The sequence below is a fragment of the Triticum aestivum genome, chromosome 7A (assembly GCF_018294505.1).
Source record: "Triticum aestivum cultivar Chinese Spring chromosome 7A, IWGSC CS RefSeq v2.1, whole genome shotgun sequence".
Classification (NCBI taxonomy): Eukaryota; Viridiplantae; Streptophyta; class Magnoliopsida; order Poales; family Poaceae; genus Triticum; species Triticum aestivum.
The window spans coordinates 743,871,112-743,892,627 of NC_057812.1; the positions used below are offsets into that span (position 1 = coordinate 743,871,112).

General features: G+C 44.5%; 1 pseudogene; it reads right to left on the minus strand.

Annotated features, from left to right (window-relative positions):
• Window positions 1–9,348: 9,348 nt before the first annotated feature.
• Window positions 9,349–20,946, minus strand: LOC123149941 (uncharacterized; annotated as a pseudogene).
• Between the last annotated feature and the right edge of the window lie 570 nt (window positions 20,947–21,516).

Sequence of the window (21,516 nt, forward strand, 5' to 3'; positions counted from 1 at the left end):
GCGATAGCCCAGTCTCCTGGCAGTCGCAGAAGCAGAAGGTGGTGGCGCTCTCATCTTGTGAAGCAGAATACATGGCCGCCACGGCGGCGGCATGCTACGGCGTGTGGCTGACCCGTCTGCTCAAGGACCTGGCGGGAAGAGATGCTGATGCGCCAGTACTGAAGATGGACAACAAGTCGGCAATTGCACTTGCCAAGAATCCTGTTCACCATGATCGCAGCAAGCATAGACCTGCGATATCATTTCATCAGGGACTGTGTGGAAGAGAAGAAGATCACAGTGGACTACATCAGCACGGATCTTCAGCTCGCGGACATTCTGACGAAGCCACTGGGCAGAGTCAAATTTCAGGAGCTGAGGAACAAGATCGGCATCACCAAAATAAAGTAGGAACTGCAAGGCTTAGGAGGAGATTGTTAGAATAAACCTTGCAAGTTCAGTTAGTTCAGTTAGCGTTAGCTGCATTTTCTTCTTCAGTTTCGTCAGGTTCGTCAGTTTCGTCAGTAGTGAGATTAGCACGAGGTTCCAACAACTTAGACCGAGTCCTGCGCCCTACTGATTCGTTCGTGGGATGGCACGAACAATGTGGATCGTAGTGGCGCAAAGTCTGGAGGCCACGAGCCCCATTTTCTTCATTGTACTGAATAAATACAGAAAGAAATAGATCAGAAAACTGCGGCAAGTTTGCGCAGGCAAAACCTCGTCTTGCACCTCGGTCTAGCTAGTTCGTCGTCTCAACTCCGACATTATCCTACGACCGGTGACCGGGAGATTAACAACTCCCGGTGTCCTTGTGCGCACCTCGTATGTGATGATTTGGTCGCCGGTACATCTTAGCCAGTGGATGATGCAGCCACGGAGGACGACGGGGTCGTTTTGGTGGCTGATCGACCAGCATGTGAAGTGGCTCGCACAAGTGATAGGCCCCCATGTACTAGAGGAGGATGTAACGGCGTGTACTTTGATGCTTGATCCGTTGAAAACGATGGAGAGCAACATGAAGGAGCAGTCGATGCCATCCGCCGCAGTGAGCAAGACGTATTCGTGAACATTGGAAATGCTAATCTGGACATCAGGTGGTTTTGAGAGAAAGGTGAGGTCGCCCGTCATAGGGTTGAACACGCACAGGTCATAAGAGTCCCCAACATGGTGGCGAAGGACGGCGAGGCCGCCGCGGGACGTCTCATAATAGTATTCGCCAACGAGGTTGGCAGCACGGCGTGAAATGAAGGGCGAGAGTGGTCGTGCCATAAAGACATAGCGGCGGGCGTGAGCGGGTGCACCAAACTGACAGACCAATCATCATAGGTGGAGAAGTAGGCGAGGATGTAGGGGGGCGCCTTCTGGGTGACTCGTTGGATGAACGGCGGGCTTAGGATGTCACAGACGGAGGTGCTTGCAGACGATGGTGCAGCGGATGAGGGTAAAAAAGTCAGTGTGCGCCATGATCGCGAGCAGGAGATCGTCCGGGAGCGTCGGTGGTGTCGCTGTCTCGGGAACCGATGTGTTGTTTCGTCGGCGTTTGCGTGGCGCCATCGGTCGCATTGTGTGTATGTGTTTGAGCTGGGCGCCCTCGCTAGGTGTAGCTAGCTAGCTATATATTGGAACTCTATGCTGTCTTGGGCTGCAAACCCCGTAAAAACTTGCATCATCAAACCGAATTGAATTCGTGTGGAGAAGGGGATCCGCTGCCATACCATAAAATATCCGGCAGGAGGGCGTACAAAATCAGGCTGCCTTTGATCGCGCCATACAAGCAATCAAGGAAAGGCAGAGTTTGAGTTTGACTGGGAAACACGCGTACGAAATCGACTCGGTTTCATGCATGCATCGGTCCTTGATTTTCAATTAATATGATATGAGGGTCTAGTAAGCTGAAGCAATGCTGGAGCGTTAACCAACACTGCCGAATAACACATTTCAATCGTGGATTTGATCACCTAGATTTTTTCCCTTGCTTATGCATAGCTTTGGTCGTATGTGACTTTGCTATTTGCCGACATGCTTTTGTATTCGTAAGTTGATGTTACTTATGTGCGTCTTAATTATGCAGAGACCGGGTGTTGTTCATTATGTTTGTATCCTTTGTATACTCCATTTTAAACCAATGAATCCACCTTTTGTCGAAAACAAGATAACACATGCAACCACTACTATCAGGATTTACGGCTAGGTATGAGCGATTGGCTGTCTCACAAAAGAATCAACAAAGTATCAGGATTTTTCACTTCCCACGTATACGTCACAGCCGCTGGTAACTTAGTTGTCTAAATCATGCTTGATAACTAAAGCACTAACTCCAAACAACGAATGTTTTGATTAGCACATAGCTAAAAATTCAAGAATGAAAGAATGAACTTGTTATATGTGGGATGCAAGGTACTTGAGAATAGTCTATTTAGGAATGAAGCCCAGAGCCCTATATTTTGCAGATTCTTCCTTCAAGTTACAACAACCAACTCAAAGAACATGTAGAAATCACTAATAGTCTTTAGTCTGATAACTCATAACAGCTTACAACCAACAAAATACAATAAAAACACATTTATTCGGCAAAGTTAAAGCTTATAGAGCCACTGGACTTGGTATGTCGCAATTAACATGGACCGTCTGAAAATAATTTGTTTTGTATAGACTACAGACAAGAGCCGACATAGTTGTGAACTTGCTAATCTCACATCGCTTAATCTCTACTCTTATAAAAAGCAGAGTTGGTGATGATGGTGTGCCTGCCATCCTGCAATATAGGCCGTCCGATCTATATCTAACGGATAGGAAGGAAACTATGACAATTTACTCGCAGTCCTCTCCACATTTGCAGATAAGGCCTTCCCTCATTCATCATTTTCTCCCACAAGATAAACTACTCATACAAATGCATCTTCATGTTCCGTGCAACACACGGGCATCTTGCTAGTTAATTAAAAGTTGTGGTTGCAGGAATGACGTATCGTTAGATTAATGGACACTTGTCTTCGCTCTCAATGAGTGTAAGTGTAGCTGCAAGTAAACATGCAACGCGAACTTTGTGCTCCTCTTTCTTGTGAGATCGTGGCATTGCCAAAAAAATTCTTCTTAATCAAGTGTTTTGATATGAATTCGATACAAGACTCTTGGCAAAACTCTGCATTCCCTTCCTTCCGTCAGTTGGTGCATCATATCAGTTGAACTCATGAATTCAACATGGGGGGATTCATAAAAAAAATACTAACTTGAACAGAGTAACCCAAATTGAACAAACTAAAATGTATATAGGAGCACCTGGTCCAACTACTTTGGGGACACTTTCACAATCATTTGAACTACTGTCACAAATACACTAGACTTACTGTCATATCTCAATCTACTGCTTCTCTCAATCACGAAACCTTACAACTGCACACAGATTTAACCAACAACACAGATTTAGCCTTTGGCTGGCTCCATTGCCATCAAGGGCCTTCCACCTGCACACATCAAGGTTTAAAGTGGATGAGATAACATGTAGGATCATGCATGCACACAAGAGCTATACAGTATACAACTATCATCAAGTATACAGTAGCGAATAGCTGCTAACTTATTTGACTAAATCATGCATATGATATCTGATGAATGGACAACCAAAGCAATAATTACATAAGAGCCAGTCAATCAATAGCTAATATCAGCACATTGCTAATAGATGTATCGATCAGCTCAGTTTCTTTACAACTAATTTTTCACACACAACCAAGGAATTAAATGATTTCCAACGATCAACATTAGATGTACCAGATGGTAGAATATAACTAGCTTGGAGGTTCCAAACAAGCCTAATGAGGTAACCATTTGACATTTGATTTTCCACAATTACTCATTTGAAATTTGATGTGAATGATAACATATACTAAACATTACGGCTATAATCGTCTATCTTGCAAAGGTATTTAAGCATCCACGAACGGAACATGACAAAATTAGGTCACTCCTAGAATATGATGACTAGGTAGAGCAATCACCTGGCGCATAGAAACTCTTGAAAGAATGATAATATGTATCATTACAAGTTTCGAAAAGTTTCCTAGCTTGCATCGACTTAAGTTGAACCAGATAGACACTGCGCTTCACGTATAAAAATATCCCATCGGTGCCCATATCCTAGTATCAGTTTCGCCCATGCCTTCTCTCCTACAATCCGAGGAGGGAGCCCCAGAATGTGATCCGTTCCAACGGCCATCCTTAGCACCCATGTGGGAACACCAGGGTGATTGACCTTCCTTTCCCACATTTGAATGGAATGGTAATGGTGAGACAACGTAACAAGACCAACTGCGCCATCTTCTGCCTGGATGATCTGATGGCTGTTACAACGATTTATACCTGGAGGCCCCTTGAGCACATCAAGGCTCTGCCTGTCCAAATCAAATTCAAGTATACCGTCTTCCGCACGCATAAGGGCCCAGTAAAGGACATTACCAACAAGGGTGCTAAGATAACCACTAGAACAGTTCCGACATGGAACCTTCGTTGAGATGAGCTCGCCCCATGTGTCTGTCTCGGAAGAATAAACAGAGGCAAGGGGTCGATGATCCTTAGCGCTCAGAAGTAGCAAGACTACTTTAAAGGGAGTGGAGTGGCAACTGCCGTTCACGTGGCCCTTGTGATGTGCAGCACAGAGGACCGTCCCGATGATGTAGCCAATCTTGAACTCAGGCGGAATTGGCACATGACGCATGCACCCAGTGATGGGGTCACACACAAGGACCTCTGCATGCACCTGGTGTAAGACGAGAACGTGGCCGTGGCGGCACCCGAGAAGTTGGGTTTGGGGCCCAAAGTAGGTGTGGCTGTCAACATCATGGATTGGCAGGTCAAAGCGCCGAGGAGGGATGCGGTCCGGAGCCGGTAGGACGGGAGTGAACTCGACCTGATTGCCGTCATGCAAGAAGACACCAACAAGGGGCGGCTCCCGGTGGTGTGCACCGAAGCGGCGAAGGAATCCAGGGTCGGTGAGGAGGCCTCGCCAGCGCTTGCAGACGGCGGACGCGCGAGGGAGGGAGGACGTCCATGGCGGGAGACGGAGGAGGATCTCCTCGAGCATGTCGTCGTCTTCCAGCGCCGCCGCCGGGGAACAGCTGATCATGGCGGCGCCCTAATCACTGAGTTGGATCTGGTCTTGGGACGGGGAGTCGGTCGATCTGGCGTTGGAGTTTGCAGATTCTTCCTTCAGGCTGCAGAGACTCAAGGATCTAGAAACCACAATTAGTCTTCAGTCTCCATACACAGTTCATCTTGGCAGGAGCTATCCTCCTCTGCAACCACTTGGCAAGGTACAAAACTAAGCTCTGCATTCCCTCCCTTGCATCCAGGTCAATGCCAAATCAGTTGATCTTCAACTCCATCGATATCTCACAAAATCATCTCTGTACTTCTTCACCAGATATAAGGTAATATCACCGGCGGTGCTTAAACTTGCCACCGGTGTTCACTTTAGTGCTTGTTTTATATATATATGACTCTATGACCAGCGGGTCCCAGATGTCAGCACAAAGAGAAAATCCTAGTTAAAGCGCTAGTGAACCAGCTGTGCTAGCCACTGCACAAATTATGATTTCTTGTTTTTTAGGATAAAGTCCCTATCTACTGTTAAAAAAAAGCATGCTCGTTTGGTTTAATGGGCTGCAGTCAGTGCGGCCCATGTTAGCTTTCTTTTATTTTTCTGGAATTTGTAAAATGTATGTAAATTATAATTGTAGTTATAAAAATAAATTTTAAAAATTAGCGTGTTATAAATATTATAAAAACAAACAATAACTTATTTGGCAAAATGTTCAATAATTTTAAATAGTATTGACGTATTATTTTTGAAAAAATAATATAAACTCAATTTTATTTCTTATATTTGTATAATTTAGAGTAAGACAAATATTTGTTACATTATAATTCATAAATATTACTTAACTTATACAAACATTCAAATATTTATATACGCATTATAATAATTCATAAGTTTGTTGTTTAAGAATTATTTGCATAATTAAAAAATATTTATAGTTATGCAAAATGTAAAATTTAAAATGTTTATATAAATATTTACATCTGAGTAAAATTCAATTATATAGAAATTATGAATATGTGCCATGCGTGAAAGTTATCACAAGTGCATATTAACAAAAATGATAATATTTGAAAAAATCACATGAATATTTTAAAATAAGTCATTTTATTTCTACCTATAATATTTAGAGCACATGAATGTGTGAGATCATAATATTACTATGATTATAGTCGATAAACTTTTTACCAACTCTAAAAAGAAGGTAATGTGCGCAGAATGGGCTGCACTAATTGCAAGAGCATCTACAACCAGACTTGACAAATCCGGTCCCGCAGACGCGACCGAGCGCATTAGCGGACAGTGACCGGACACGCCTCAAATTAGCTACTTTGCATTCGAGTTTCTCATATTTGAACCCCCAGATCCATACAAAGCATGCAGAAAAAATTCTATGTACTACATACTACGTACTACCCTAGCTAACCTTTGTCGTCAGATATGTCCACGACGTCGGTGCCGGGCGCCGGGTGGATGGGCGCGTAGGAGGGCTCCGGCTCCTGCTCCTCCTGCTCCACCTCATCCATGTAGGGGAATATCTCGTCCTCCTCCACGGTGTGCTGCGCCTCCACATCTCCTGCCGGCAACGGCGTCTCGCCTCCGCATCCGACTCCGAGTGGAGGGAATCAAGGATGGCCTACTACTCCACCTACAGATCCGTGTCCCCAACGTCCCCCCCCCCCCCCACATCCCCCTCCAGCCCCCCCCCCCCTCCTCCTCCTCAACCTCCTCCAATTCCTCCTCTGAATCCACTGCATCCGTAGGTAACCCCGCAGAAATACGGGTTTCCCGCCATACCCAGATCTGCTCAAGGAGATGCAGCCGGCGCTCCGACGTTTGAAATGGGAGCCCCCTTATCCGACGGCATGGGGGTATGGCTACTAGTTGTGGCGGGTGGGGAGTGGAAAGTGGCGGCGGCGGCAGACGGGCGGAGGAAAATGTGGAGGGGTAGGGTTTTGGTGCCGACAGTCGGCATAAGTAGCCGGGCTAGGCACTACGCGGCCCGCCAGAGCCGCGCCACGCGGTGACATCGGTCTGACAGAGGAGACGAGCTTTGGACCGCCGGGTTTCCGGGCGATTCTGCGTGGGACCCTGACATCCGTCCGTCGTGGCGGGCGCGCCGGGGCGCCCCGTATCTACCCCCTATATGGGCTTGATATGAGGCGTGCCGGTCAATTCGGGCGTTTGAGGCCCGTTTGAGGCACTTTGCTGGGTTGAAATTTCGTGACCGGTCAGTGACCAGGCAGCCCGCCTGGGCGTTTGAGGCGGGTTTGGGGTGCCCGACTGTAGATGCTCTAAGTGGGCCCCATGCCACATGTGTATATTGATCAGATTACCGTGCCACATCAGCGCATTATATGACTTTGTTTTTTTTTGTTTTTTCATCGCCTACACATAGCTTTAGTCTTATATGACTTTGCTTGTTGCCGGCGAGCTTTCGGGTAGGTGTGTGTTGATGTTGGTTGTGTGCATCATAACTAAGGAGAGGTCGGATGTGTGCTCATGTGTTATGTATATATTCTTGATGCTTCATTTTGAGTCAATAAAATCCATCCCAAAAAATCTATTGTCAGAGCATTCATCTCTGAAGCGCACGATAATATTGATGGATGTTGATATTTCTCATCTTCAAATCATTGAAAGTGCTCTAGAAAAAGAGGGGGATGAAGTATTGGTAAAAGCGGATATCATCAATGCATGGATGTGTTGCCAATTGCCATGAGGAGAGGATACGACTCGTTTGTATAAGGAACATGGGCCTGCCACTAGTTCCACTATCAGGGCTTTCTCGGCTTGAGCTTTCTTCCTACATTGTTAATTAGCTCAAGTTCCTGTGACATGGGCCTGTCAAGTTCCTAACATTTTTTGATTGTGAGATCAGTTCCTTTCCAGGAAATCTGAAGTGCTTTTCATGTCTGGCTGTCTGAGGGCACTCCAAATTTTCGCCACTTTTTGATCTTTCAAGTATCTTATGTATTCAAAAGTTCCCTTCATAAAAATTCAAAAAAAAAAGTTCCCTTCATTTATTTTAGAAGTTTTACTACTTATTCATTATTTCAAACAGCAGCGCGTCTCTGAAGCTCGTCATGCAGTTCAGCTCTCCCATGTGTCATCTAACGACCTGTCAGTTCACTTTCATCACCGATTTATGCGACCGTCGCCCTCGACAGCTCCCCCTCCGTCGACCTGTCAGTTCAGGTCGGCGTGCCGCTGCAGATGTTCTCGCCTCCTGATGCACCTGGCTTTAAATGAACAATCTGCCTGCGTGCATGACAAAGCCGTATGACGAGCTCATGCAACAGGGTTCAGATTACAGAGCAGATCCGAGTTAGTCATGAGCTTGCTAATCTCACCTCGCTGAGTTAACTAACCGTTAGATTAATCAACACTTTTCTTCCCTCTAAACTTCATCCCTCACTGATTTTACGAAGAAGAACTACATGGATGGTGGGTGTAGCTGCAAGTAAACATGCAACTTCAACTCTGTTATCTTCTTTCTTGTTAGTTCATGACATGGCAGCTCTTTTTCCTGAATGAAGGAATGAAGTGTTTCGATGCGAATTCGATAGAAGATCGGCAGCAACAACGAGGCCAATGTCGACGCCGTCGTCTGTGGCACCATAACATAGTTGAGGCCTGAGGGACGAGAATTCTTTTATCACTTGTGAAGCCACCAGATCCGTCGGTGTAAACTGAACATACATTCAGCCCAAACATATATACCTTCTTCTGAATCCAGTTCCATGTGATGGGTGTAAACTGAACCATAGCTAGCTAATACCACTGTTTCAAATAGCCCGCTATAGCTCCGCTATAGCACGCTATAGCGTTTAAAAAAGGTCTTGCGCTAAGAGACTTTGGTCCAAACAAATGAACAAACAGTTTAAATAGCGCGCTATAGCTCCGCTATAGCACGATATAGCATTTGAAAGAGGTCTGGCGCTAAGATGCTTAGCGCGCTATTTAAAACTTTGGCTAATACTACTAACCCAATAGAATAGAGCAAGATGCAGGGAATCGTCCCCTGAACAGGAAGATGGAATGAGCATGAGGAAATTTATAAGAACATACTGCTAACTGAACAGATTAAAAAGTAGGAGTACTTGCCCCAACTTTAACTCCCGCTCCAGGCAAGGCAACCCCAAATTTGACTGTCACGGAACACTCTGCGCTGTTCGCCGAGAACAATTTAGAGAAGAACTAGACAGGTGACAGTACGTCCAGGTGCCAGATCAGTTGATCCGCTGCAACAAAACACTCTGCGCCACAAGTGAAGGTCAAATCGGCCGATCATCTCTGTTCTACTGTAAATTGTGATAGCAGATATACACTACTATCACATATCCACGATGCGTTTAACACTAGCAGCTGAAAGAATCATGGTCAAACAGCTGCCATAAATATAGTATGTTCCCATGCAGCTACATGACTGGTTCTTCTCTCGACGCAGGAAAGCGTACTGTCGATAATATAAGATACAAAACCCTTGCCTTTGCCAAAGACATGCCAACCAAAATAAAAGCAGAATAGTTTGTCGATCCAACTTTAGATTCATGTCGCAGCATCAGTTCGGCTTTTGGCTCCATTACCCCATTCTTCATGCATACAGTAAGTTGTAACCAAGCAGCAGGATGAATATCTCCAAGGCTAGCTAGTTTCCTCTTCCACCTGCTCCTACCAAGATTTAAAGTAGATGCCATCAGCTTAGTTTCTTTGAACCACGTTTAACCTGTCACCAAGGAATATCGTAGTGCTTCCAACAGACATTGCTTGATTCAGTGGAGAAGGCGGTCTGATCTCATCTCCTTAGCTAGCTACCATGCACTTTCTCCTTTCCTCGATCCGCTGGTTGTGGTCGGTGCACTTCCTGTTCCGTGTTTTTATCTCCTGAACTTGATGCAGCTACAACTGCTTCTTCCTTGTTTTTGTCTCCTAAGCCAGATGCAACTACTACTACTTCTTGTTCCTCCTCTGCAGCCATTGTGTGGGCTAACCAAACAGATGAAATTAAGATGGAATCATGGAATCAACCACAGGGAATTACAAAAAACAAATAGACAAAGCTAGCATACGAACAAACACATTGAGAGTTGTCTTAATTTACCTCCAGATTCAACCAAGTGCTGGGACAGTATATCCCTCACCCTGACACCCTCTTCCTCATCTGCTACATGCCACACTTGCTTGATGCGATTATACTCCTGATCGCTCGGCATGCCTGCACCGTCCTCCTCCATGTCTATAACTATGTTATGCAACATGCAGCACGTGCCGACTGTCCAGTACGCCTCAAGTTGATTATTTGGACGCCACCCTTCTCCCTGCAGGCACTTCCATGTGTCCTTTAACCTTGCTAGTGCCCTCAGTGCGATGGCTGCAGCTTCAGAATGTCTCCTGTTGAACTCAACTTTGGCACCTGAGAGTGAGAGGCCATTCTCCAACTAGTAAGGTGTGAGGAGCCAAGGTCGAAGAGGGTATGCTGCACTACCAATTATGTATTCCCTGACTGCCGATCCACCACCTGATGATATCTTCAGCTTGCTACCATTCAGCCAAGTACCCTTTACACACCGATTGAAGATATCAGAGTTGCGCAAAGCCGCCATGCTTGACAAATGGCATTGTGACGGCCACATGCAAATGTCTCTGAACCTCATATCAGGATCAAGGACGGCTTGGATGAGCATGCCTTCATTCTCCTCATTGTCATGGTTTTGTGATCCAAATTTGATGCGAGTTGTATGTACAACACCACAGCAGTTTGGCATGCCATGGACCTTGTGAAACTTGCGCTTGATACTCTCCATCTTTTGAGAAGAGTATGACCAGCACAAATGGTGTACTGCTCGCTCACACATAGCCTCAACAAACACCTAAGTTACCAGCAAGATAGTTGACTCGTTCACACCAAGAGAGGATCCTACGGTAACAGGTGATTCACCAGAGTTCAGCATTCTCAGGACGATGGCTACTCCATCCTGCAAAGACAGCACTCTTCCGTCAACAAAGGTGTGATTCCTTGCCATCATATCTTCTAAAAATGGGGTCTTCACCAAGCTGCAGATATAACTGAAGGTGCTTCTTCTCATTTTGTACACAGATTCAAACCCTTGTGCATCCACAATAGAGGATGATAAGGTTCCTGCATTGAAAGAACATTGGTTACATAATCTCTAATTTACAAGGCAAGAGGTAACATAATACTCTTTATACTCAGGGTAAAAGTAGCAGAATACGTAAATCACTTTGCAGCTATATAGAAATGGGGAAATTAAAGTGACGGTGCGTGTTACTGTACCTCCACATTCGATCAAGTGTTGGGACAGTGCATCCCTCACCCTGATGGCGTCCTCATCTGCTAACTGCCGCACTTGCTTGCTGTAATTCTTCCCCTCTTCCTCCTCCTCTTGATCCTCCTCCATGTCTATCACTATGTTGTGCAATACGCAGCACGTGTCGACTGTCCAGTACGCTTCAAGTTGGTTATTTGGATGCCACCCTTCTCCCTGCAGGCACTTCCATGTGTCCTCTAACCTTGCTATCGCCCTCTCAGCGACGGCTGTAGCTGCAGAATGTCTCCTGTTGAACTCAGCTTTGGTGGCTGAGAGTGAGACGCCATTCTCCAACTGGTAAGGAGTGAGGAGCCAAGGACGAAGAGGGTATCCTGCATCACCGATGATGTATTCCTTGACTTCCGATCCTCCACCTGATGATACCTTCAGCTTTCTACCATTCAGCCAAGCACCCTTCTCGCAGCACTCGAAGAGATAAGAGTCGTTCAACATGCTTGACTGGTTCAGGTTTACTTGCGGTCGCAGGAAAATGAATGCCAACCTCATATCTGGATCAATCACGGCTTGCATTAGCATGCCATCATTTTCCTCATTTTCATGGTTTTGCGACCCAAATTTGATGTGAGTTGTATGTACAACACTGCAGCAGTTTGGGAGGCCATGGATCTTGTCAAACTTGCGCTTGATCTTCTCCACCTGAGCGAAGCCAAGCAAGCTGATGTGGTGCCTTGCTCGTCCTTCCATAGCACTAACAAACCTCTGAGTTAACAGCGAAACCGTTGACCCGTCCACACCAAATGATGATCCCACAACCTCCGGTGTCTCACAGGAGCTCAACATTCTCAGAGCAATCGCTACTCCATCATGGAAAGATATCACTCGCCCATCAACAAAGGTGTGTCCTCCTATCATCATATCTTCAGAAAGGGGCACCTTTACCAAGCGGCAGATGTAACTAAAGGTACTTCTTCTCATTTTGTACAGAGATTCAAATCCTTGCGTGCCCACCATAGAAGATGATAAAGTTTCTGCATGGCAAGAGAAGTACAAAACTGGTTATACAGTCTCCAATTTACAATGCAAGAGGTAACACATTAATCTAAATTTTTCATACTCGGGGTAACCTAGCATAACAAGAAAGGCGAGGGGGTGCAACCAAATCAGAATGTAGCTATGCATAAAACAACCCACAAAATTATAAATGGATAAAATTTATGTCATCTGAAACAACTACTCGTAATCGTGTGAAACAAAAAATTTATGGAATATATTCGGTCATCAAGCAGCACAATGGATGGAAGGTAGGAGAAAATGAAACAAAAGTATAATAAGACAGTGGCTAGTATTTGAATCTAACTTGCAGTTGCCACTTCTTGTGTATAACACGTACCATTTTCTTGGGCTGTCAATTTGTTGTTTGTGTATAATTTCCCGCGGTCCGTTGTTTGTAGTTGGAGAGCTTCTTTTTCCTTGTTTTCATCTCTTCGACCGGATGCTTCTTGTTCCTCCTCTGCAGCGAATGTGTGGACTAACCAAGTAGGTGAAAGATGGAATCAATGGGAGGGGAAGAAAAATAAAATGAACAGACAAGAGCTGTGTTATTTTACCTCTAGAATCGACCAAGTGCTGGGACAGTACATCCCTCACCTTGACAGCGTCCTCCTCTAATAACTGGCTCACTTGCTCCATGCAATTCTTCTCCTGATTGCTCAGCATGACTGCACCCTCCTCCTCCATGTCTATCACTATGTTATGCAACCTACAACACGTGTTGATTGTCCACCGCAAATCACGTTGATTATTTGGATGCCAGCCTTCTCCCTGTAGACACTTCCACGTGTCTTTCAACCTTTCCAGTGCCCTCAGTGCCATGGCTGTAGCTGCAGAGTGTCTCTTGTTGAACTCCACTTTCGAGTCTGAGATGTCATCCTCCAACCGATAAGGTGTGAGGAGCCATGGACGAAGAGGGTATCCTGCATCACCAATGATGTATTCCCCAATGTCCGAGCCATCTGATACCTTCAGCTTGCTACCATCCAACAAAGTACCTTTCTCGCAGGACTTGAAGAGCCAAGAGTCGTGCAAAAGACTTGACTGGTTCATGCTACTTGATGCTCCAAACCAAATATTTGTGAACCTCATATCTGGATCAACAACGGCTAGCATTAGTGTGTCAGCGTTCTCTTCATGGTCAAGGTTTGGTGATCCAAATTTAAAGTAATCTCTATGTACAACACCGCAACAATTTGGCAAGCCGTGGATCTTGTCAAACCTGCACTTGATCTTCTCCATTGCACTGAAATTGTATGGCCAGTTCAAATGGTGCAACGCTCGCTCCTGAATAGCCTCAATAAACCTCTGAGTTACCAGCGAGACAGTCGGCTCGTTGACACCAAGAGAGGATCCTACGACCACCGGTGGCTCACCAGAGATCAACATTCTCAGAGCAGTGGCTACTCGATCTTGCAAAGACATCACTCTCCCATCAACAAAGGTGTGATCCTTCGCCATCATATCTTCCAAAAATGGCAACCTCACCAAGCTGCAAATGTAACTGAAGGTGCTTCTTCTCATTTTGTACATAGACTCAAATCCTTGTGTGTCCACCATACAAGATGATAAGGTTTCTGCATGGAAGGAAAAATACAAAACTGGTTATACAAATCTCTAATTTGCAAAGAAAGATCTGTGCTCTAACAACCATGATGTGATTTGTATAATAATAAAACTTGAGGTAACCTAGCAGAAGAAATAAAAAGGACAAATACTTAGCAACATGGGGGAGTGCAACCAAATCAGAAACTAGACATTAAACGACCCAAATGTACAGCCAAAACTTAAATTGCATGATGACCAAAATATGTCGAAGAAAAAACAAAGTATGGAATATATTCAGTCATCATTCATCAGATATGGATGAAATCCAGGAGATAAAATAAAACAACTTATAAACCAAAGTGCCCACAGATGTTAAGATTAAGCTCTTATGTTTTATTTTATCTACCTTCAAATACGGTGGAGTGCCTGATATTTGTATCCAACTTGTCGTTGCCTCTTGTGTACAAAACATACCATTTACCTCCGTTATTTCCACCATGTGCATATGCCTTCACGTGGTTCACATGCCTGAACTTATCCCACTCAACACCAAGTTGTCCCGCAGCTACCGAAGCGAGCAGCCATGGTCTGCACAATAATATGAAAAGCTTTGGATTTACATCTCGGGTGTAATCTGGGAGTGTTTCCATGGGGTAATCACACAAGACCAGCCTCTCGAGTGCAGGGATACTCTTCACCACCTTCAACTTTGGGCAATTGTTGATGTAAAGCTTCTGCAGATTAGGGAGATTGGAGATCCTCTCTAGGTGGGGGCTTCCAAGCACTGTAATCTCGACAACAGAAGGAAAGTTCTCAATGTACCTGAGGTGCTGGACACGTTCTAGGCTTAACTGTTTCAAAGCCCTTGCATTGGAGGCAAGCCCAGGAGGAAAACGACTCAGTTTGCAATTATTGAGTTCAATCGTCTCCAAACGGCGCATGGCTTGTACTTGCTCCTCCCACTCCCACTCCTCCCATTCCACCATTCCGGATAAGGACAGCCTGTTTAACCTCGGAAATGGAGCTCCTACAGCCTGCAAGAATTCAGTTCCAATACGCCTGATGCATGGAGCACCGACAACATGGAGGTGCTGCAGGTAGGGGAGCTGACACAACCCACTGGGAAGTTGGGTGCAACAAGCCAGGTTACGAAGTAATAGAAACTTCAAGTTATTGAGGGGCGCCCTTGACCTGGACATCATCCAACTCGGGAGTTGCTGACCAAAATAACCATCAATGTCGATTTTCTCCACATTGGGCGGAGGGCAGAGTGCATCAAACACCTTCTTGATTCGGTGTTGCTCTTCCTCAGAGACACTTCCTTTTTCTTTGGCCAACCCGTCAGGTCCTAGTATGCTGGTGCAGTACAAAAACAGTTCATTAAGATGAATCTTCTCAGCAAGCCTAGCATTAGCAGCAAACGAGGCAGCAGATACATTCTCCAATTGATATAAACCGAGAAGTCTGAGTTGGGAAAGAGGACCCAACTCATCCAAACTGCACCAATCACCATCCATGTGGGCTTGAAACCCAAGGAGTTTCCTCATATTTGTGAGACCGGAGAACCCTCTAGGTATCATACTGCTTTTGGGAAGACTAAGTAACCTCAGCTGGCCAAGCTTCACAATGCTATCAGGAAGATTCACCAGCTTTTCACATCCATGAAGTTGAAAGAATTGCAGTAGTTTCATCTTGCCAATATTCGCTGGAAGTACAGATATATCACTATTTACTAGTGTCAAATACCGCAGATGCTTGAGTTGATGCAATGTTTTAACCAATGTAGCCACGTCGGCAGATTCTATATGTAGACTCCGGAGACTAGAAAAAGTAACCAATGAATCATCAGGCTCCATCTTTATCGTCACAGTTGAGAGTAATGTCCTCACTGATTTCTGCTCCTGTAAAGATTTCCAGTCAAGTGCGCCTGATTGCAACTGGTTGGTATCAATAGACAACCGAAGAAACTTTTGCGAATTAAGCTTCTTCAGAATATCAATGCCTTCGTCATGAGCCACAAGTGCTTCATCTTTACTCATATATTGAGCAAATGAGCGAACAACATCATGCATGCTGCAAATGAGCTGATTGCTATACCCTTGATCTGGCTCTATAAGGTTCCGAGATATTAACTCATCATAGCACTTTCTTCCACATTCTTCTAAATCATTTGAGCTTCCATGAACAATTCCTTCACTAATCCACAAGGCAATGACTTGATGTACACTAAACGCAGTTCTTTTAGGAAGAAGAGAAAAGTAAATAAAGCACTGCTTCAAATAAGGAGGCATATCTTCATAGCTCAAGTATACTGCATAGTTGAGCTCTTGGGGCATTTTAGTTATGGACCATTTAGAATCATCCAAAACCTGCTGCCAGTGAGAACGTAGGCCCCCTCTTTGACGCAAGAGGCCCCCCATTACTTTGATGGCAAGTGGTAGACCACCACATTTTTCTATAATTCTAAATCCAATATCCTTCAGCATACTGATGTGGTCTTCATCTATCTCAGTTGAAAGTACCTGTGGACATGTAATTGAAGGGACAGATAGTATTAATTAACTACATAAAAAGCTCCTTTAAGGCACTCAAATTTACTTCTTAAGATACAATAGACTATTTGTAAGCGAATATTTGCCAAGGTAGATAACTATGTAAATATTCAAAGTACATAAAGCACTCGTCAAAATGGATATTTACTTATCTATCTCCAATATACCGAAGATTTGTGCAATGACTGCAACATATACATACGTACTTTATACCAAGAGAAAAACAGTAATCTCCTTTTCTTTTAGAAACATATTCTGACAAAATATAGTTTTGCACTAATCTCTCATCGCTGTTATATAAATTATACTCCAAATTCAGCAGACAGAGCACAAGAACCCATATACTATTTTATTAGTTTCGTTATTTTAAATGTACATACAGTTTTATTAGCAAAATTACTACAACATTTACTCTAGTTAACTTTAGTTCAGTATTAGTTTTATTGGTAAGGGAACAACATTTACTGAATTTTTTCCATCTTAAAATAACATTTCACTATTAGTGCTTGGATCTTCATCCAAAGGTTGGCAAAAGGGACTGAAAATTAGCAAACATTTAATATAAGACCCCTATTTATTCTATGGTAAAAATTATACATATGTTAATTATCAAAATATTATAATTATTACTCCTGACAAATCAAAGTCAGCTAAACAGATAACCTGATTTCTCGGCCAAACAGATTTGCGGTTTCTCAAATTTGTGTCATGTAGGCAAAATAAAAAGAACCGAAATTCCAGTTGGCAGTGTGATGTTTTCCTTGTTTAGCACCATGCTTTGATGACATTATTAGTTACTTCTTTATTTGTAAAAGAGCAAAGTTAATATTAGCCCTACAAAATTATCACCGGTATCTTACCTTCCAAGAGGTCAAAAATTCTATTAATTAACTACATAGTATTGTTAACAAGTAGATGAAGATAGATTATACTCCCTCCGTTCTGAATTACTTGTCGCTTATATGGATGTATCTAAATGTATTTTAGTTCTAGATACATCTATTTCTGCGACGAGTAATTTGGAACGGAGGGAGTACAAACATACATTAGTGCTTAATTGCAAACAGACCTGCTTCTTGAGCAATGACCAAGCATCACCAGGAGCTAATATGTTGACATGGTGGTAGGGCCATGCGGCTGTCATCCCTCGGGCAACAGCTACGTCTCTTGTTGTGATGAGGACTCGGCTGCCTGCGGCCACAACATTGACTAAGGGTATTTTGAGCACACCCTCCCATGCTTCATGGTTCCACACATCGTCCATTACCAATAAGGTCTTGTGGCCCCTCAAGGCGTCCTTGAGGGTTCGGTTAAGCGTGGCTTTTGCATTTCCAGCAGGTTGGGCATCTCCTCCGGCTTCAATAATGGTTCTTTTCAACAACTCAACCTCACTGAAGTTTTGGTTGACGCTCAACCATATCTTTTTGCTGAACTCACCTTGGATTGCCTCATCATTGAAGACCTTCTGTGCGAGAGTGGTGTTGCCAATACCGCCAACACCTACTATGGCGAGCACCATGATGTTGTTGCTGACGTCCTCACTTGTCTGCATGATCTGGGCCACCAGTGCTCTTGTATCTTCTTCAATCTTCTCCCCGACCACAGCCAACCGGTCAAAGTCCCCTGTCGTCTCCCGGCTTGGATTACCATGCTGGGAGGCATGGGCATTGCTTCTATGACGATCCTCATAGGAAGTTGAAAGCAGCACTTCGCTCCTTGATGGAGTCAAGCCTCTGATTGAGCTTATTGATGCGGGTGCCGATCTCATGAGCATGGGAGGGATTCCGCATGCAGAAGAGAAAGGGGTTGAAACACCCTACGTCTAGAGTAGTAGATGATCCACGCTCCATGGCCTTGAGCTGACAGAAGTCGAGGATGTCGGTTGCTTCATACATGGCACGCTTGAGCTGCCCCACCCACTCTTGAACGGTCTCATCGGTGATGTTCCTCCTGTCAGCATCAGCCAAGAAGTTTTTGAGGTCCCGGAGCTTGTCGCCCATCTTGCCGATCTCACCGGAGACGCCCAGCATCGTCCCCACACCATCTGCTGCTAGGTGCGCGAGCATGTGTCCCACGTAGGATGCAAACGCATCCAGCACCATCGCCATTGCACTTGCTGGCTGTTGCTGCAGTAGTAAAAGTGAGGTGAAATTCAAGTGGTAGCAGGAGAGAACAAGGGAACGAGCAAGAAGCTTAATTAATCTTGAACTGCCTCAGCAACCAAAGAAATATATAGCAGTTTAATGAATCGACAGTTAAATTTTAGAATTGGACACTTTACCCTGACGCTTTAGCCTTTAACGGTTTAACCTTATCTACCGAAGACAGACCCTCACGCTTTAACGGTTTAATCTTGTCTACCGAAGACAGACCCTCACGCTTTAATCTTAACACTCCCCTGAATTGCCCATCTACAAGTCTGCATTTATAGCTTAACTGTCTAAGCAATCAGATAAAGAAACAGGCTTCTGAATTGATAAAAGCAATTTTCAAACGGGATGCGCACCAATAACAATACAACAAAAAGAATCAGCTAGCAGTCAATAACCCCCTTTTCAATTACTGAAGGGGGGACAAGAAAAAGGTTTTAAAAAAACAAATAAGAAGCTTAATTAGCTACTAGTACAAAATAAACCAAGCTTTGAGATGGGTGGATGCCCTGTTTCATTCAGATCTGGAGAGAGAGAGAGAGCAGCTGAATCATGGTGAAGAAATGTAGAGCAAAAAGCGAGGTGAGATTCAAGTTATTGGTGCCTCACCAACTGAAGAAAAATACAGCAGTTGAGTTTCCAGTTACATTTACTATTGACATATTGGGAAATTACCCTGACGCTTTTATTAATCTTCTTATAATGTACTCCTTCCATAAACTAATATAAGAGCGTTTAGAATACTAAAATAGTGATCTAAACGCTCTTATATTAGTTTACAGAGGGAGTACTGAACACTGACCCTGGCGCTTTGATCTTAGTAGAATCCCCTTTCCAAGTAGTGAAGGAAGGAGGAACAACAATATACAGTCAACAATATAATCAGCTAGTAGGAGTACTTTTCATTCCGATCCAGCGAAAACACACCTTTGAGATGGACGTTCATTCAGATGTGGCGAGAGAGCAAGTCAATCATGGTGAAGACGTGGGGGTACCCAATGCACGCAGCAGCTTGCCTCGGAAGACGGGCGACGGCGACGGCGGGGAAGATGCGTCGTCGATCCAGCGCGTCGCCTCAGGGATCCTCCTCCTGGAGCGCGGCAGCTCAGCTCCTTGTCCGGCGCTTCGGCTCCTGGAGCAGCATTTCAGCTCCTAAGTATGATTTACTATTGAATTATTGGAAACTTGCCCTGACGCGTTAATCTTATTATTATCTACGGAACACTGACCCTCACTTGTTAATCTTGTTCAGATGTTGATACAGCTTCAGAATTGAGACAAACAAACAGGCTTCTGACGGCCAAACAGCAATTTTCATCAATCAGATTTACATGCCACATTTTTTTTTCAGCAGTTAGCTGCATAGCTACAAGAGTTTCTACATATAATAAATAAACCTTTGAGATGGCTGGATGCCCTGTTCATTCAGATCTGGAGAGAGAGCAGCTGAACCATGGTGAAGAACACTTTGGTCTTAGTAGAATGAGCTAGCAGTGAAGAAATATAGAGCAAAAAGCAAGATGAAATTCAAGCAGTAGTAGGAGGAGGAGGAGGAGACAGCAAAAAGGAGGCAACGCAGATTGATGTTGAACTGCCTCACCAACTGAAGAAATAAATATACAGCAGTTTAATTTCCAGTTACATTTACTATTGACTGATTAGGAAATTACCCTGACGCTTTAATCTTATTATTATCAACTGAACACTGATCCTAACGCTTAGTAGATCTGTAATCCCCTTCCCAAGTAGTGAAGGAGGAGGAACAAGAAAGAACAACTTTTTTTTTTGCGAGGAACGAGAAAAAACAACTTGATTAGCTAGTACAGTAGTACAAAACTAACCTTTGAGATGGATGGATGGATGGATATTGTGCGCATTCAGATCTGGCGAGAGAGCAGCTCAGTCATGTCATGGGGTGCCCAATGCAGATGCACCCAGCAGCTTGCCGCGGACGACGGCGATGGTGGAGAAGGAGCAGAGCGCGGCAGCTCAGCTCCTTGCCCGGCGCTTCGGCTCCTGGAGCAGCATTTGAGCTCCTCGTCCGGCCACAACAGCTCAGGTCCACCTCTGGCGCTCCGCCGCCGAAAATGGCAGATCCTCCTCGGGCGCGCGCAGCGGATCCGCGTGGATCTACAGCAGCCACAGGAAGCGGAGTGGCTTGGTGCTCTCCGGCGGCGTAGGTGAAAAGCGGCGCATCGGACGGAGCTGGGGAGTGAGGACTGAGAGTGAGACCTAGCTCTTGTGGTCTTTGGATATTCCTCTCTCTTTCTCTTTCTCTTTCTCAGGTTGTCGCCTCCTCCCCGTTCTTCCTTTCTTCTTTTAATTTAACTAGATGACCCGTTGCGCCAATGGCGCAAAGGCCGAGTGTAAGCCAAGTAGTGAAAGAGTGAGCATATATCTTTTTTATCATGACTGCCTCAAAAGCATACTACACAGCAGTCTAAACAGCAAATTACCGATAGTTAAATGCACAGTATGGTCTTAGGGGATTACATAAGATACAAAAGTATGATAAACACAGAAGTCTTGGTCTAATATTGAGTTATATAACAAGGAGCTCTTGCAACTTTCTTATATTAAGTAGACGATCAGGCGCAGTCCCTTGGGAGTGCATTTGAAGCCGAAAGCATATGCTTCCCTTTGTTCATCTGTGCCTGATGGAAGAAGTCGCTCCGGCCTTTAGTGATGGTGGCCCTTTTGTCAACACCCTTGATAAAGCGTGTTGTGACAGCGGTAGTTCCATCTCCAGTAGTGATTGGCAGTTCACCACGATCAACATCCATGGGTGGGAAAAGGGAAGCGGTAGAAAAAGGAATGCTAAAGTACTGAAAATAACAATAAATGTT